Below are 20,793 nucleotides of genomic sequence, written 5' to 3' on the forward strand. Positions count from 1 at the left end.
TAAAAATCTTACAGAAGTCTTCAATGATTTTTAAAATGCAAATGTTTAGCTTTTCTAACTTCATAGTAAATACCGTTCTTCAGCCAGAGCCATCATATGAAGGAAAGCAGCTCCTTAATAATCTATGTTCTCACTGCCACAGAAAATTAAAGCCAATAATTTCTGACCAAGGACACAACATGTCAATTATTTTCTGTGTCATCAAGCTATTCCTTAATTATTAGTTCATTTTTTAAAAAACAATATTCAGTCTGTTGTACATGTAAGAGCTTTCAAAATAAGAATCTGTACATCAGCACATTTAAATTATTTTTAAGGGACTGATAAAATTCTCCAAGAGTCAATGATTGATTCTTTAATCACTCTGCTAGTCCACAGGCATCATTTGATTATCCTGCAATACCTTGTTACAGTGTTGCTGATCTGTGACTATCATTACTAATAGCATCTCCCCCAGAAAAAAGCAGATGCACTTCTCTCATTGACAGCATTCCACAGATAGAAAAATCTTGTCAAATGCACTTTGCTAAAATTAAAAAGAGAATGAAAGACTGTGCATCGAACAGGTGGTGTCTACTCAAGGAGAGAATTCTATTTTTATGCCTCTAATATGCATTTCTCCTTTCCTAAATATGACATTGGAGTTGCAGTAGAAGATAAAGTAAATCCTAAAAGAGAATAAAAAGTATTTCATGTCAAATCAGAATTTCCAGCCTCACACAGCATGCCTTCAATTTATAATAGCTGTTCCCAGTTTGCAAGGTCATCTATTTGCATCCAGCTTCAAGTCAGCGCTTTGATGGTTTATATCTGTTTGTTTTTGACTCTAGGATTCACAAACCTGTGGCCCTCCCTTAACCAAACTACTTGAATTAGTCAAGATAAAATCAGTTTTTGCTTGGGTAACAAATCACCCCAGATCTCAGTGGCTTCATACAACCAAAGTTTATTTCTCACTCACCAAAGTCCAAAAAAGTTGCCCTCAAGGAGCAGGGATGCAGACTGCTTCAATCTTATGGCTCTGCCTGCCCAACAGGAGGACTCTTCCAAGACACCTGCTGCAAAGGAAGAGAAAGGTTGACTAATTGCACAGGGAGCTTCCATTGCTTCAGGCCAGGAGTGACAAATGCACTTTACGCTCACAACCCATTCATCAAAAGTAGTTCAAAAACCTGCTTAACAAGTGAGGTTGCTGTGGTTTTCCACGTGGCCAAGCAGAAGCACTATGAAGCAGGGTCAGATGAACATACTTCATCGTCTGTCTCACTACTAGAACACTCTTCTTGACAGAAGCTCCACCGTAGTTGAGTAAAACTAGCAGTCAGAAGTTCAGGGTTTAGCGCATAGCTTGACTCTATTTCAATTTCCTCAAATGCTAAATTAAAATATTGGACTAAATGATCTCTGGCTTTTCTACAATTAAATTTTCCCAATTCCTCCCTCCTAGGAAAGAAGTTCTCTCATTTCATCTTGCACCATAATTGTTAGCCTTTAGAGAACTGACGATGGCTATATATTATAAGAGCAGAATCAGCATTATTTGAGGAATGATTACATTGCTTGAGGTTGGTAATAAAATAGCAACGATAAGAAGATTGTTCAATTGGGTATCTTCCCATATGAATTGCATAAGAAATGGAGCATATACTCATAATCAGAGAATTAGAGAAAAATCTTTTAACACGCTTTTACAAGAGCATAAGCTGATTTGGACTGAAACCACCACCACTTGAGTATATTTAGGGCATTTTCTTGTCTCCTTTCTAATTCCCCTCCAGTCTGGGTGGAAGCTGCCTGGTAGATGCAGCTACAGACATTCTGAAGTAGGAGAAAGAACATGGAGTTTGATATAAGGCAAATTTTTGCTTGGGTTACAGTGTTCCATTCACCAGTTTCATAATCTGGTGTTTTCTATGTGATATTGAGATTGATGTGTTTAAAAACTATAAACTCATTGAATTTATAAATGGAATAAATTTAACATTGCAACACAGGATATATATCAGCAAGTTTCTGCCCAATGAAGGAAATCATTACCTAGCTCACACTCTAATCAAGACTTTTTTTCTTTTCTTTTTCTTTTTTTTTTTTAGCTCAAAGAAGGTTAAAATTACTTCCTTTGGCACTGAACAGCAAAATGTACAAACAGATTTTTTATAAAAAAGGTAATATAGCTGTGCTACAAAAGCAGGAAGGGGAGATATTACTAATTGAAATACAAATCCAACAGCAAGTATCCAGTAGAGCACATTAGAGGTAGCAAAATCTCTGTGGTCAATTAATAGAGACAACTTAAAGCAACTGCAGGCTAATGCATATATAAGTAAGAGAAAGAGATTCTTAAAAAAGTAAAAATAAAAAAATAAAAACCAAGCAAACAATTCAACCTTATCAGAGAAAAATGTAGAAGAGTTTTCATTAGTTACTAATAAAACTGAACTAGAAATTGGTATTGAGCCCCATTGGATAGTTTGCCACGGTGACGTTCCCAAAGATAACTAAGTATAATGTATACAATTATCATTGTGCCTGTCTGCTCCTATTCGTATTCATCAGATCCAAATTTGAAGATCTCACGCAAGTATTGTTATGAACAGATGCTTCACCCGAAGATTGAATAAATATTCTTAGGCATTAAAAGCAGGAAAATGAGATACACAGCAATCTTCACAGACTACAATCTTACCAAGGCTATTTTTTTCATAGGTTTAATATATGTTGCTTTTTCCTTGGTTTTCTATAACTTTTCACCTGCAGCTCCCCTTTCGTATCTTCTTTTGGACTTCTTCCATGGCTTAACTGTAGGCTTTTTGGTGATCCTTAAGCCCTTGAATCTCTTTCTTTTTTCCCCATTTGCACATTCTCAAACTATAATCTCTCCTGTTTCATGGCTTGGAGAACAATTTATATGATAATTCTCAAATTTACATCTCTCTCTTACACTTCTCTTAATTCTGGACTCAAATATCTAATAGCTTACTGGATAACTACTTCAATTACTAAAAGCATTTCAAATTTAATGTGTTCAAAATTGCAATTCTGATTTCCACTCCATCCTCAAATTGTTCTTCCATCTGTCTTCTACTGTTCTGCAAATGGAAACCCAATTCTTCCAGTTTAAAATGCATCTTCTCAGGGTGTGTGGGTGGCTCAGTCAGTTGGGTATCCTGGGATCAAGCCCCACATAGGGCTCCTCATTCAGTGGGGAGCCTCCTTCTCCCTCTCCCCTTCCTGCCCACCCCTGCTCATGTTCCCTCTAACTTGCTCTTTCTCTCTTCCTCTCTCTCTTTCTCACTCAAAATAATAATTTTTTTTAATTAAAGTAATAAAAATAAAGAAATAAAATACTTCTCTTTTTCTGACAATCTTTATCCATCCAATTTCAACTTTCAAAATAGATTCACAATCTGACTTTTCTTCATGATCATCCTTGCTGCTATCTTAATCTAAGTGATCCATATTCTTATTCTAATCTAAATTGCTGCAATTTCCCATTAATGTACACACTCAACATCATGCCTTAATGGGTACACTTTTCCCACCTATTATCCATAGCTTCGTTTTTTACTTTCTACAATGATTTTATCTTTGGCCCTAAGTTCTTTGGACTCTCTCACATTAATATTCATAGACCACTGGTCCTTTTAATGAGAATCAAGGTAGTACAGTAGTTTTAGACATCACTGATTTCATAACAGCACATCAATACTAAAAGAAGTATGTTGATAATGCTAGAATTATATCTTGGGCATCTGCCTCACCAGAGATTATATCATATTTATTTTCTGGCAAAGGGTAATGTTAGAAAACATTCAACTATTTTTCATCGATTATAAACAAGCCTGCGGCTAAATCATTGACAAGCAAACTGTGCTCTTCATGTATTAACAGTATCATCTGTAAAATAAAAATTATTTTTTAACTCTACCTGAAAAATCAATAAGAGTAACAATAAAAATTGTTACTTATGTCATTCAGTACCTTGAAAACTTAGCAAATTGACTTTTCTGATGTGCTCCAATATAAATTGTAAATCTTTTACTGTCAGGAAAAAAATTCCCTCTCCCCCAAATTATCAAGAACTTCAAAGTTTACCTAAAGGGGAAATTACTTTAAGTCAATAGGTTTATCTTTAATATGAAAATTAGCATTTCAGATCATTTAACATAAGCCTTTTATAACTCAACAATGCTAATATTGGAGTTAAGAAGGAAATCCTCAATTAGTCTGAGTAGATGATCTTCTAGTGGCAGAGATGAGGCAGCTGAATTTTCATTTGTAAAGGGAACACAGGAAAGAACTCCCATATACCAAGAGAGAACCTAGAGCAACTGACAAAGGATATAATAATGATAATTCACTGCTCATTGAACAACTCTCTCCCAGGCCTTAACACTAGGCAAGTTATTATCACAAAGTTATCCAATTCCTACAACAGAATTTGAACACACGCCTATTTAGTTCTATAGTGAGTTTTAGTGACAACTCTGCTATATTTACTCTAAAAATAATAGTAATTGATTTATGAGCACTTATTTCATAAAATATTTTCCCACATTTTATTTAATCCTCCCAATAACTTTGCAAGTTATTTAACAATGTTGAATATAAATAAACTGAGACCTACAAGGAGTAAATGAATATTTTAATTTCACAATATGAGTGAAAGAGCTCTCTAACTTCAAAGACCATGCTTGGATTCCATTTTACCAAAATTTTAAGCTATCTGAGAAAAAGAGACATCAGCAAGATGACAGAGTAGGTGTTTTCTACCATCTTCCCCACAAGGAATTCCAATTTTGACAACCACATATGGATAAAAAGTACCTTTGTGGAAGCCCAGGAGTCTAATGGGAAAGTTCCAGCACATAGTTGGAACAACAACAACAACAAAATCTGAGACTGTATGCATTGAAGTGGGTAAAGGAATAGTTTCACTTCCTCTGAATCACTTTTCCTCTACCCTCATATCTCATCTCTGCCACTAGAAGATCATCTACCACTGAGATTCATTAAGGATTTCCCTTTTAACTCTAATATTAATACTGTTGATTTCTAAAAGGTTCATACTAAATGATCTGAAATGCAAACTTTTACATTAATATAAAACCTATTGACTTAAAATAGCTTGTGGTATGAAAGAATTTCTCAGCCTTCAATTTCCTCCACGTGGTAAAGTGAGAGTGTGAGAGTCACTGGCTTCCCTGGCTATGCAGGATGCTGCCAAAAAGGACCATTTCTTTCTTGCGCCATCCAGAATATTGAGGTGAGCTGCATGATGGGGTGAGAAGGGGCTGGGGTAATCACAGCTAAGGCTCTCAGAGGGCATCATAGAGACTACTAATCACTTCATGGAATCCATCAGGAAACCCACTCATAGGCTGCTGGGAATGCTTCACCTATGGATACTCCAAAACTAGCTCATGGGCACCCCCACCATGTTACATGACTAACACATATTTCTGATCCTGTGGCCAGCTCCCTCACTCAGGGAAGCTATGAATATGACCTTTACAGACAGTAGTGACCATGCAACATAAAGCTAGCTCCACTCCACAGGACTGGGAAAGAATATACAAACTGGATTATTCGGCACCAACCTAGAAAAAGCAAATGGGACGCTGTCAACATCTGATCTAGCATCACAGGATCTAAGAAAGGCATACAAGCTTGAGAATGCATGCTTGAGAGGAACAAAAAGCAAAGAGCAGAAATGCCCATAGAAAAGATCTGAGAAAGCCTCAGAGTCCCTAGCAGGGCTGACAGAAGGTTTTTCTTGCTCAAAGCCATCAGTAAAGATTGGAGGAGGTGAATGCTTCTCCAAATACAAAGACAGTAACACAAGCCTTCCAAAAATATGATTAAACCTAGGAAACATAAGACCACCAAAGGAACACAGTAATTTTTTAGCGACCAATTCCAGAGAAATGGAAAACTGATTTGCCCAATAAAAATAGTTATTTTAGGGAAGGTCAATGAGCTCTGAGAAAACACAGAAAGACAAGTCAACAAAATCAGGAAAAAAAAGTACCTGAACAAAAAGAATTTAGCAGAGAGATAAAAATCATTAAAAACGTAACCAAATAGAAATCCTGGAGCTGAAGAATACAAGGAATAGATTGAAAAATTCAGCACAGAGTATCAGAATCAAACTTGATTAAGCAGAAGAAATAATCTTGAACTCAAAGAAATAATATGAACTCAAAGAAAAGTCATTTGAAATTATCCAGTTAGAGGAGAACAACAACAAATAGAATGAAAAAGAGTATAGAAAGTCTGCATGAAATATAGGATAGCATCAAGTAAAATAAGTTACACATTACTGGAGTTCCAAAAGGAGAAGGGAGGTAGAAAGAGGCATAAATTTTATTTTAAGACACAATGGCTAAGAACTTCCCAAATCTGGGGAGAAGTTAGGATATCCAAGTTCATGAAGCGTATAGGTTCCTAAAGAGATTCAGCCCACAGAGATCTTCTCCATGACAAAATATAATGAAACTGTAAAATCAAAGACAGAGAAAGAGTCTTTAAAGCACAAAGAGAGAAAAAATATCTCAAATAGATGAGAATCCTCACAAGGCTGTCAGTGGATTTCTCAGCAGAAAAATTCCAGACTAGAAGAGAATTAAATGATATATTCAAATTCTGAAAGAAAAACAAGTGCCAATCAAGAATACTGTACCTGGCAAAGCAATACATCAGATATTTAAGAGAGATAAAGACTTTCCCAGACAAAGTCCGAGGGGTTCATCACCACTAGACCTGACTCACAAGAAATACTGAAAGCATGCAGTGACTGACCTCAGCTACTCAGATTCCAGCACCCCAGAGCAAAAATACACACTCACTATAACTCATAGTGTTAGCATAGATCATCTAACTGAACTGTTACCTCAAGCACCATATCTCAGATATATAGAAACAGGTGTTTATTATTCATTGCATTGTTGGCATAAACTCTCTGACCAAATAGCTTACATCATGTCTCAAGTGCTCGGAATACAAAACTGTTTTTTTTTAGGTAAGATAGTGTTCAGAACTCTTCTCCCAGGAGATTGCCAAGGGCCAGTCCTAAAAGTCCTAAAGACAGGCTTTTCTTATAAATGTCCCAGGTTTCAGCAACTGAACTGCTGAAGTTTCAGCAACTGAAACCTGCCGAGTTCACCTCTTCTGCACTTGAGATAACCCAGATATATTGGTTACGGGAGGTAGCACGCCCTACCTCTAGCGCTGGTAGGAGAAAGAGCAAGTGCTTGGAGACTCGTTCTTTACATAGTGGGTGCTTAGACAGCTTAGCGGTGGTAGGCAGTGGGGGAAATGTGAAGCTGGATCTTGGAGTCATCGAAGGAGATTTAGTTGCATAGTCGGTCTCTCTAAGGAGCTGCACAAAGCTGGTGCTGGAAGTGTCCAAAGAAAGCAGAGTATGAAGCTACAACCATCTTCCCTTGCTGGGACAACACTATTAAAAACTGAAAACGAGAAGTCTCTTCTCTCATCTTCTCAATTTTGTATTTTCCTCAAATGCCTCCCTTAGGCTTTTCTTTCTCCTGTCTTCCTGCCAAAAGAGTCTGTGAAATTTAATATGGAGCTGAGAATCAATAGATAAATATCCATCACACTAACCTATAGAAAACTACTGGTCAACAGCAGAATCCTAACATAAATTTTTTTCTTACCTCCAGACCAATGGTCTATCACATCCTGGAAACAAAGTTGGTGAGAAAAGTGCTTAGGCAGACAGTGCCATTTGGACCACCAAAGGAATATAACCTTCAGATTTTATAGGAAAGGACCACTGAAAAGAGAATTGCTTACGAAAACTAAAAAGTAAGAAAAAATATTAGAAATCTTGAATTCTCATCAACTTTCTCAAATTTAGGTTAACAAAGGTTTTAGTAGCTTTGTAAAACAAATGAAAAAACTATGAATTTATTTTCAGGTTAAGAACTGAAATAACCCCATTAAGTCTAGGAAACAAGATGTTTTACTCAAACCCAACTTGCTAAATTGGCAACGCATGGAATATTACATTCTTTTTAACTATCTGGTTTTGGTTGACCAGTTTTCATTTTGCCTTCATCATAAGAGCATTTTAAGGAAAATTCAATTACTCTTTGCTCTGCAGGTAGAGACTGAGGGCAGAGAGATCAGGATAGCACCACCTGCTCAGTCTAACTGATGGATGATTTCTTTTCCTAAAGATTAATGTCTTTAGGTGAAAAGACCATCTGTTGTCATAACACACCTACGATCTGTCTTTGAAGGCAATATATAACTGCAAGCACCACATGTTAAACACACATATGTTTCCAAATCTCCTGTAAAATATATTCACAACATATTTACCTCCATGTCAGTCCTTTGCTTGTGGAGAAGTAACTTCAATTCTTGAGTTTGGGTGATATATAGCAACATCCAGAGGGAAATAAGACTTGTTAAGCTTCCATTCTTTTGACATAATTTTTCACAACATGGAGTCAAAATTTCTGAGTAGAGGCCTGAAAGATGCAGGTTTGATAAACCCTCTAGGTTGTCCTTATTCACCCTAAAATGGAAGTATTACTGGTTGAGGGGTCTCTCCTGGTTTGCCCATTCAAGGGAATATTTATCCAATTGTATCCTATTTGTCCAATGACATGGTTATAATTACCTCAGTTATGTTGCACGCATGCTCCTTTTGCACTGCATAAGGTCAGTATGTAATGAAAGAGTTCCAAACTCAAACTTCAAAAGCCCCTTTGCTGAAAACATTTGAACTCATACCCTGTTAGAAGAACTTCATACAGGATGCCACTCAAGGTGATACAATCATACCGAACACAGACCTTCAGTTTCCTCTTACAAAGCAATGAATGATAGCTCTTTACCTGCATGGTTAAGATAAAGTTCTCTTTTTTTCTAGATTTTCCATTGTTGTGAATCTTATCTCTGTGTGTGTACTTTGGAGGCTGGAGGTTTGGGTTGCATTAAATCATTCCTTGAAAAAAGCATTACCCCATGATTGGCTTGAAAGTAAATGGATTCCACATTTCACAGGAATTTAATGCTTGTGTGGTATGAAGTTCTCAAGCCCTTCCTTCCTTCTCCACTAGTAACTCTGAGCCTCTGTTCAAGAATAGCCTCCTATTGAACAATTGATTTCTGAATCACTGATGGCAAAGGGAATTAAATTGAAAACTATTGTTTATGTCTTCAAGGAAGTTTCACTCAACCATATGTTTTATGTTTTAAGTGGTGTAAAATATTATTCTTCCAAAGGGCTGTTTTTTTAAATTTTTTAAAAGATTTTATTTATTTATTCATGATAGACAGAGAGAGAGAGAAGAAAGAGGCAGAGACACAGGCAGAGGGAGAAGCAGGCTCCATGCAGGGACCCCGACGTGGGACTCGATCCCGGGACTCCAGGATCACTCCCTGGGCCAAAGGCAGGCGCCAAACCGCTGAGCCACCCAGGGATCCCCTAAAGGGCTGGTTTAAATTCTTGTCACTATAGCATTTTCAAGGTTTATTTCATAGTTTAAAATGATTCACGTAAATTATTTTGAAGAACGTTTATGATGCATCTTCTTTTAAACTAAAGGGATCATTTATAGGACACTTGAATATATCACAATCTTAGGACTGAATCTGGCTTCTCTGGAATTGCAATGTGGAGTCTTCCTTGATGAAATGGAATAGAGTTGACCCTTGAACAACACAGGTTCGAACTGTGTGGGTCCAACTGCATGTGGATTTTTTTCAATAAATGCAATACAGTGCTATAAATGTATTTTTTCTTCCTTATGATTTTTCAAATAGCACGTTCTTTTCTCTAGCTTACTTTATTGTAAGAATACAGTATATAATACACATAATATACAAAATATGCATTAATCAACTGTTTTTGTTTATGTAAAGCTTCTGGTTAAGTAGCTGTTAGTATTCTGGTTAAGTAACAGTAGGCTGTTAGTATTAAGTTTGGGGGAATTCAGAAATTAAACATTTTCAACTGTGTAGGGCATTGGCAGCCCTAGACCTGACACTGTTCAATGGTCCACTCACTTTAGAAGAGATTTTGTATGTCTCTGAGAGAAGAATTACTGGCTTGTAACTTTGAAGCTAGTTTAATTTTTCATTCTCCATTGCAAACCTCTCGTAGACCCTTTTTTCTCTGTAAGGATGCACCACTTTATCATGTCAGTGTTGAACCTCTATGTCAGTTCTCAAAACAGGTGTTTTTTGTTTTTTTGTTTTTTATTCCCTAACCTGGCCAGACTGTCTCTCTTTCATCCAGGCCTTTCTTGTTGGCTGTGAAACACTGTGACTTTGACTTCTCTCTAAATAGCCTTTGAAATGATACTTCAATATGCTGTTGGATAATTATGCCTTAGACATGAGTAAAATATAACATTTAAATTATGCTCTCTTTGCCTTTCAACTATTTGACGATTTTACCCATTTATTCATCCTATTGTCTTCTGTTTATTTAATTGTATCTTTTGGATAATTTCCCTTGTCCCAATATGTGTATCTAATTCTTTCAAGCTCTTTGAACATCAGAAGTCGATTTTGCACCCAAAACAAAATACATGTTATGAAAAACATAACAAATTTTATCTTCTATAAGTTTTTCACCATGTTTTGTTCACTATTTCCTTTTTATTGTACTCAAAACATCTTACATTTATTTTATTAATTGCTTAAAGATTCTTGGTTATTGACTTTTTCCTTACTGCCATCAAGGTACTTTTTATATAAAGAAAAAAACTTCAAAAACATATCCTTCCTTTTTTTTCTTTCTGTCTTTTTACTACATTCAGGGTTTGAGGTTTACAGTTGCTTTTAAAATTCTGCTTTGAAGAATTAAGAAAAGAAAAATGTAATAGAGACAGACACAGAGAAGTAGGTAGAGATATTCCCTCAGCATATCAGATTCTGTAGTTTGGGCAAAGAATTCATCTTTTTTATCAAAATTCAGTGATATCATTGAAGGGACACAATTATTTTATTTATTTCCAATGAGGAGAATAATCAATTTTTATTTTATATATAAATTTTGATGATGCCATCTGTGCTTCCTTCTCTCGTTGGATTAATAACATATTTTATACACAGTATTTGCAAAAGTTTTACAAAGGTGAACAGATACAATTCTCATTGACTGTGTGGTCCTCTAATGTACCTAGAAATTTCTTCTTACTTTCTTCTCTGCTACAAATACATTAGAGCTCTCTTCTTTTATTTGTGCAGCTTTTTATTTATTTATATTTTTTTATTTTTTTAAGATTTTATTTATTTATTCACAGAGAGAGAGAGGCAGAGACACAGGCAGAGAGAAGCAGGCTCCATGCAGGGAGCCAGATGTGGGACTTGATCCCCAGACTCCAAGGACCACACCCTGGGCCGAAGGCAGGGGCTAAACCACCAAGCCACCCAGGGATCCCCTATTTGTGCAGCTTTTTAAAAGTGTGAATCTTTACCCTACATTTTACCATTTAACTATAAATTCCTCATTCATGGTCCAATGTCTGAGCTTTTTATAGAGAGTGTTTGGTTCTATTTCTGATTCACTAGCTACCTGATTGAAGACGCCTTACTTAAAATTAGTATTGACTTATATAAACCAATTCTTAGTTGACAGATGGAAAAAAAATCTAATAATAAACTTTAGAATGATTCTGCCCTAAATATAGGCTAGAAGACAATAATATCAAAGAATAATATAAAATCAAAGTTTTGAGGTAACTTCAAAAGTTACATGGTCTATCACCACGTACCCATAGATAAGCTCCCAGCTTGAAGACATCTAGAGAAGGAAACATGTTATTTCCCTTCATGCTGATTCAATGGTTTGCCACACTACAACTTCTGCTTACTAGTTCTGTTTTTAGCTCTTTGAGTCTAAAAGAACAATGTTAACCTTTCCTTCATATGATGGACATCCTTATAAATATTTGAAGGAAGGCATGTATTCTCTTCTTATATACAAACTTTTTCACATGTGAACAGTCATACATCATGTTTTAGTCCACTCATCATTCTAGTCCAGGTCTTCTGTAACGTCAACTATGACTAGTGATGCTGAACTAGAATATTTCCTCCAGTAGCAGCTTCTGTTTCCATCACTGAAGATTGATGTCATATTAACTTTACTCAGCCTCAGTTACGTGGCTGTTTTCTACTGCACTTATTCCACCTAAAGCCCCTGTGATAGGCAGAATAATGCCCTCTCCCTAAAGATGTGACACCCTAATCCCTAGACCTGTGAATTTGTTATTTGCATGGTAAAGAGACAATGTGTTTTAACTAAGGAATTTGAGATGGGAAGATTACCTTGATTTTATCTTTGACAAGACTAATTTTTAGACTAATCTCTAGAACTGTAAAATAATAAATCTGTGCTGTTTTATGTTACTAAGTTTATGGTAATTTGTTAGAACAATTGATAGGAAACTAATGTATCTCCTAAATCATCATCCATATCACTTCGAAGTCATGTGGTACTTATTTATTCTTAAGAACTTCATGAAGCAAAATATATTCATTCTTTCAAAATTTTAGATCATTAGATTCATCTAATTTCTCCATTCTTTTAATACATTTTAATTTTAAATGCTTATTTTGATTTTAATCACAAGCCCATCACTTCTTTTCTTCCTGAAAACTTGGCAAGCATATCCTACGTTATGTCACTATGATAGTGAAATGAAGATTTATTTTACATAATCTACTACCTGCATTAGCTGGTTGTTGACTTTGAGGAAGGGTATAGTTGTGAATTACTGCTATCCTCTGCCTTTCACTGTAGTGCAGAGCAGTTGAGTTCCAGCTCCTCTCATTCTAATAGTATTGGAAAAATTAAAAGAAATAATTTTATTTTCCCTAAAGAATGTAAGAATCACGAGTACCAGGTCACCACCCAATCTGCCAGAATTCCAACTGAAAAATATGATGGCCAACAGAGAAATGTACTGTATATAAAATACTTAATATATCTGAAATGAATATAAGGATTGATGTACAACATTAATTAGTCATATATCTAATGTGCCATATCTCAGGCACTGTAACAGCGCCATGCATTATCATGTTTAACCCCCACAACCTTTATTCCACTTAGCAGGTGTTATCTTTATATATGGAATTGCTTGCCTATGGTCAGACAACAGTTTGCCTAACAATCACACAGCTAGCTGTGAATGTTAGAGATGAGAATCAAATCCTCTTGATGTTTTATCATTTATTATTACTAGTAGTATCATTATTACCACATAATTCTGAACAAGAAGATTTGAAATATATTAACATTCAGATTTTTCTACAAGAAAATTGATTTTATTTATTTATTTTAAATAAATTCCAGGATTTGTGTTATATGCAATAAAATAGAAAATATTTCTGAAAACATTAAAACACAAGCAGAGTAAAATAGAGAACTCAATTATTTCCTAAATTTTATAAGGTTGATTTCTTTCACAAATTGGTCAATTGGTGAGCTACCAATCAAGTCTTTGTTCCATAGGTTGGCCTAAATATCTCAGCTAAAAAACTGATTTGTTTTAGTCGTATTCTGAATTAAAACACTTTTAAACTGACATGTATATCTAAATCTATTTTGGTTCCTGAATAGAACCTTCATCAATATCGATTTAAAAGGATGAACCTTTATCTTTAAAATGCTCAGGTCACTGTAATTATCTCCCTTGATTTTTTGGAAGATAGATAGCATTTAAGTTTTAAAAAATTGATGTGATGTCACATGGGTCAGGTATTATTAGTTAGTGCTCCGTGAGCAATTAGTTGCTATGCAACAACCTTTCAAAAGGAACTGAAGATGATTTCTTCAAAAATAATATTCTTTTATATTTGAGCTGGACACTAGCTATGTATATATAAATGAGAAGTATTAAGTCTTAATCAAATTCTGATCTTATCTGTTTTGTAGGGGCTAAGGGCAGGCTGCCCCCAAATTGCCACATTGGCATATTGATTATTTTAAGTAAAAATTACTTAAGAAACAGCTAGTGCAAAGGCATTCAGGTTTTCCTCTGTCCTCCTGAAAGCAGAAAACAAATCTCCACTATGAAAAATATCCTCCCTGTACTAAGAAGTAAAAAGATATCCTCATCACCAGAGAGAGGGGCTTTAAAGCTGAGAAAGCTATAGAAACAAACCTTGTTATTTTTTGTTTTGTTTTGTTTTCTTAATCTACTACCTTAGTCCAAATTCTGTTTAGGATTCCTTACTAATTAAAGCCCCCAAATATGTTTTCTTTATCCTGTCAATTTCTCACAAATTTATTTTCTTTAAGATGCACAAAAATTGCCCACCTTGGTCATTTTTTTAGGTTTCAATTTCATTATTGGGCCTCCACGTGCACATAATATAACTTTGGTTCTTTCTCCTGTTAATCTGTCTCGTGTAAATTTAATTCTTAGTCCCACTGCAAGACCCTGAAGGTAGACGAATTTTTCTTCCCTTCAGTTTGTACCGTTAAAGATCCCTTGGTCACGTGAAGAGTGCTCTGACTGTGAATCATATACCATTAAAAGCTGTAAACGTGTGTTTGTCTATACAAGGATAGAAGATGACAATGGGAACAGGGTGAGTGATTTTCGTTTATCATTCTTCCAGGAGAAACTCAATACGCTACATAACTATCTTTTCTACAAAATAAAACATCTTTATTTTAACACAACATAAACCAAATAAAAGGGTAAATACAATCACCAACTCAAATATCAGTTTGCTAGTGAAGGAAGTAGAAATACAGAGTTAATGTTCAGCACTGTTAATATAAGCAACAATTTGCTTCAGAATAATATGAGCAAATCCACTTTTGCTCATAAGGGTCAAGATATGGTGAAAAATAAGGTATTGATTTTCAGTAAGAGGATATCCTTAAGATAGTTCAGCTTCTGCTCTGAAATCAGATGCCCTATTGCTATCATCTGAAGGCATGTTCTCGACATACCTGCATAACCACAGTGATCAATTCCACACCTAACTATTGTGTCAGCATGACCACAACTTCAGAAATGATTATGAAGGTAACTTTGTCTCCCTTTCTCTTATTCACAGTGATTTTTACTTCTGGGGGAAAATAATAAACACATCATACAGTGTTATATGATTTGATTTCTTCTAAAAAAAAATCCATATATTTTTGAAATACATAAGAATGGCCTTATTTGCTCCACTGTCCTTCTATATACTTTTTCTGCATGAATAAGTGGATGGAATTAAAACATGCAAAAGTATATACATATATTAAATTACAGACATCTTTGCCTTAAGGTTTTTACAATTTATTGGTTTGTATATTATAATATTATATTTATAACAAATATAAAATGCAATTGAATAGTGAAAACACTGTGCTTGAAGTCAGGAAATCTGATTGGTGTTTTGGCCCTCTCCCTACAAGTTTTGTGATCTCAGGCAAAACATTTCTCTTTTTAAGCTTGTTTGATCATCTATAGAGTAAGTACATCAATATCTATCATGTTTGATTTTTACAGTGATTAGTTTGAAACAGATAAAGTGATAAAAATTGCTTTGTTCATAATTTTATTTGTTTAATCAAATAATAATGCAAAGTAGATTAAGTTGGAATTTCAGGGTATATAATCATAGAAGTTCAGTAAGACCAGAGAAGTCTTTTTTGTTTGTTTTGTCAAGATGACCTTAGAGGATTACTAAAATTGAGGAGCTTATTTTTTTTAATAATAAATTTATTTTTTATTGGTGTTCAATTTGCCAACATACAGAATAACACCCAGTGCTCATCCCCTCAAGTGCCCTCCTCAGTGCCTGCCACCCAGTCACCCTCAACCCCCCGCCCTCCTCCCCTTCCACCATCCCTAGGTCATTTCCCAGAGTTAGGAGTCTTCCATGTTCTGTCTCCCTTTCTGATATTTCCTACCCATTTCTTCTCTCTTCTCTTCTATTCCCTTTCACTATTATTTATATTCCCCAAATAATGAGACCATATAATGTTTGTCCTTCTCTGACTGACTTACTTCACTCAGCATCATACCCTCCAGTTCCACCCACGTTGAAGCAAAAGGTGGTTATTTGTCATTTCTAATGGCTGAGGAATATTCCATTGTATACATAAACCACATCTTCTTTATCCAGTCACCTTTCGATGGACACCGAGGCTCCTTCCACAGTTTGGCAATTGTGGACATTGCTGCTAGAAACATCGGGATGCAGGTGTCCCGGTGTTTCATTGCATCTGTATCTTTGGGGTAAATCCTCAGCAGTGCAAGTGCTGGGTCGTAGGGCAGGTCTATTTTTAACTCTTTGAGGAACCTCCACACAGTTTTCCAAAGTGGCTGCACCATTTCACATTCCCACCAACAGCGTAAGAGGGTTCCCTTTTCTCTGCATCCTCTCCAACATTTGTGGTTTCTTGCCTTGTTAATTTTCCCCATTCTCACTGGTGTGAGGTGGTATCTCATTGGAAGAATTAATATTGTGAAAATGTCAATGTTACCCAGGGCAATTTACACGTTTAATGAAATCTCTATCAAAATACCATGGACTTTCTTCAGAGAGTTAGAACAAATTATTTTAAGATTTGTGTGGAATCAGAAAGACCCCGAATAGCCAGGGGAATTTTAAAAAAGAAAACCATAGCTGGGGGCATCAGAATGCCAGATTTCAGGCTGTACTACAAAGCTGTGGTCATCAAGACAGTGTGGTACTGGCACAAAAACAGACACATAGATCAATGGAACAGAATAGAGAATCCAGAAGTGGACCCTCAACTTTATGGTCAACTAATATTCGACAAAGGAGGAAAGACTATCCACTGGAAGAAAGACAGTCTCTTCAATAAATGGTGCTGGGAAAATTGGACATCCACATGCAGAAGAATGAAACTGGACCACTCTCTTTCACCATACACAAAGATAAACTCAAAATGGATGAAAGATCTAAATGTGAGACAAAAATCCATCAAAATCCTAGAGGAGAACACAGGCAACACCCTTTTTGAACTCGGCCACAGTAACTTCTTGCAAGATACATCCACGAAGGCAAAAGAAACAAAAGCAAAAATGAACTATTGGGACTTCATCAAGATAAGAAGCTTTTGCACAGCAAAGGATACAGTCAACAAAACTAAAAGACAACCTGCAGAATGGGAGAAGATAGTTGCAAATGACGTATCAGATAAAGGGCTAGTTTCCAAGATCTATAAAGAACTTATTAAACTCAACAGCAAAGAAACAAACAATCCAATCATGAAATGGGCAAGAGACATGAAGAGAAATCTCACAGAGGAAGACATAGACATGGCCAACACGCACATGAGAAAATGCTCTGTATCACTTGCTTACTTTAAAAGATTCAAACGGAGAGGACATTTCTATTATGGGGAACTACACAGGCAAAATTGTAGGATCGGAAAAGAAAAAACTATGCTTGGAAGCAATGGATAAAGTATTCTTTCTTGAATGAAATATTCAAATTGATTAACAGAGGATGACATGGTTGGTAAGACTGGAAAAAGATTGAACTTTGCAGGACTTTTATTGTAAAGTAGAGGTTTCATGCTTATTCAGAAGGAAAAGAAAGAAAGAGAAGGAGGGAGGAAAAAGAAGGAAGGGAGGGAGGGAGAGAGGAAGGAAGAAAACAACAAAAGGAAGAGAATGGGGAGAAAAGAGATAAGAAAAGATAAATGACATGCATTAAAGTCTGGCTATGTATTAAGCACTATAATAGATACTTTCATATAATCTAATATAATGTACATGACCACCATAGATACTTTCGTCCATACTACAAATTGTAAAAATGAAGAGAAATAGCTTAGCATGCTTAAGTCATAGTATGAATAAAATAATCAGGTTTGAGTTAAGTTCCAACTACATACCCTGTTCCTTTCTGCTCTGGCATGCAATCTTTCGCTGTAAAGTGCAGGTAAGGAAGGGTTTTTGCAAATATGAGATAGTAGAAATATCCTGTAATGATATTAATGATGGCTTATTCAACTGTACTGTCATATCAGCATATATGACATATTTCATTTTCCTTAACTACTAACAGATACTAGAAAAATGCATTGAATCAAAAAACAAAATGTGATACAACTCAACATATCTGATAGTGGCTTTAGAAAATTTTAACTCTAAAAGAGTATGTAGCATAAGGTCCAGAATCCTCCGAGATTTCACAGGATTGATTAAAAATGACATTTTTTTCTTACTTGAACATCTGCACAGATAAAATGGAAAGAACAAGATCCTGAACTCTATTCATATGCCCCGGTTATAGATCCATTTTATCAGTTCAAGATCTTTGGGATTTTCTCAAGGATTTCTTCTAAATTAAGAGACCAGACAACTCTCCTCTGATTTTATTATCTTAATGTCATCAATAAAATGACATTATTATCTTAATGTCACCCTTGCTTAAAACTTGCATTTAGAAATGGAGATCAGAAGCAAGAAATATAATGTAGAAGATAAAGAGATATGTATTCTAAAATGTTAATGATTTTCCCCAATTTATATCAAGAAAGGAGGCAAAGTTCTTCATGTAAAACTCTGCCAAAGCCAGCAGAGATGGTAACACTCTACAGGTCACCTCTCACTCGAGAATTAGGGATCACATACAGCCAAGGCTCATAGGGCCTTTCACTTCCCATGTAAGACCAGAGCCTGATACACAAAATCATGTTGCCACAACTTCTTTTCCATTTTCTACTACCAACAATTCATCCCTTAGGTGACTGGAACTATCCCTACCCTCTTATCCAAATAGGTTTAGTTAAAATAATTCTTATTTTCAAAGGAGTTACCAATTAAAATTTAACTCTGTGTTATTTCTATTTGCAATGAATTGCCTTATTTTTTTTTCTCAATAAGTATCTTTACTTCACTCTAGGTCAATATGATTTTCAGAATATAAATAAGTACTCTTATGAATAATATAATTATAATAAAGTTAAAGGAGTCATTTTTATTTTCCTTCTGCATAAAGGGGAAATTTTTATGAAGCTAATATCCTATTGCTTTTTAAATATCATATCTGCCTTTCTAATGGCAAATAATTGTCTTAGTCAATCAAGCAGAACTCCTTTGATTTTGTAACTTGACCTTTATAAAATATTTAATATCATTGACCAGTAGCTTTCTGAAACCCTCCTTTTGACTTTTAAGACCGTGTGTCTCTTCCCCTATTTGATTATTCTTTCTCAGACTTTTTACATTTTCTCTATACATATTCCTTTAAATTTCATTTTGTTCCCTATAGTCTATCTTAGACTGTATCTCTGCTTTCTAGACATATATTTCTTGAATGACAAACCAGCCTCACAGGTTCACCTGCAGCCAACATATTACTCAATTCAAATCTACATCTCTATATTAAATCTCTTCTCCTGAACTCATACATTTCCCTCTTGTCTTGAATATCTCACAGGTAGTTCAACTCGACATATCCTACTTAAAGATGTTTCCATAGCTTGAATGAAGAAATCAAATTCATCACTTGACATAATGGCTGTCTGCTTATTTTTTCTCCTGTCCATTAAAATATCAAGGAACTCAAGGAACTCTCTCAAGGAACAACAGAATTATTGTCTACTGGTATTTACATCAGAAATAATCTTGATATAACAGAGAGGGAAACAATAAGAATAATGATATAAGAATAAACTGGTACCCAACTATATTTAGAAATATCAGGTTATGTTACAATTCACAAGTCTATCTCCAGTACCAAGTAACACCTAATGATTTATTTCACTGTCACTTTCAACCACCAAAAATAAAAGGGTTATTTATTACCAAGATGATGAGGAAGAAAATAATCTCTTAATTTCCATTTCGGTCTGCAACATAATTAAATATGAGAGATAGACAGAAGGAAAGTAATTAAAAATGTAGAGGAAGACAAGGAAAACGCATTAAGATGTAAAGGAAAAGTCTGTGAGAAGGTTCATGTTTATTCAGCATCATATAATGACTGGCAGATTTTCTTACTTATAGCCTTGTATCTAGAAGCCATGGTCTAGCACTTAAATAAGAGAGAAAATAATTGTATTTTATAAAGCTCGATGTTCAAGTAGAGAACTAGAAACTTCATGTTATCTCTGAATAACAGAGAAGCATTAAGGGAGCAATAATAAACCAACAGGCCTAGTGTGTTACAGGTTAATGAATTGCTGGTCTAGATAGTTCAATCAAAGTAGGCCAATATTGATGTGCCTTTGGAAAGACAGATGGGATATTGCATGTGCCATTCAGTATAATGAATTGTCAGGGAGAAAATATCTCCAGTATGTGTATAATCATTTATGAGCAGTGGAGGAGGAAACTAAATTATAAGAAGATATATTTCAATTCAGCTAAGAAAGAAGCAAAGACATTTTTGAGCATACAAAAAAATTTTTTAAATAATCAGTTACTTTACAGAAATTGGCTATTTTCTAAAGTGACTTATGTGTTGAATCTGAATATATGATTGCACTATGGTGATCAATTGCAACATACCCCCTTCCAAAGGAAAAAAAGAAAAAAACGCCAGACGTGTCAGGGAGTGGGATTTCAGACATGTGCAGAATAAGAACTAAATCTGAAAGATACACGGTAAAATAGACATCCAGGACTATGGCTAAGTCATCTTTGCATCTCAAATGCCTACAACAGACACAGTTAATACTCAATATGTGCTTGAATAAATGAATGAGGACAAATCGGAATTCTAAAACATTTAAGGCTTTTTAAGTAAGGCTGTATGTCAAGGGTTTTCATATTTACAATTACATTTCTCACGTACATTTATCCTTTGCCAGGCCTG

This window comes from Vulpes lagopus, chromosome 23 (assembly GCF_018345385.1).
Source record: "Vulpes lagopus strain Blue_001 chromosome 23, ASM1834538v1, whole genome shotgun sequence".
In the NCBI taxonomy this organism is placed as follows: Eukaryota; Metazoa; Chordata; class Mammalia; order Carnivora; family Canidae; genus Vulpes; species Vulpes lagopus.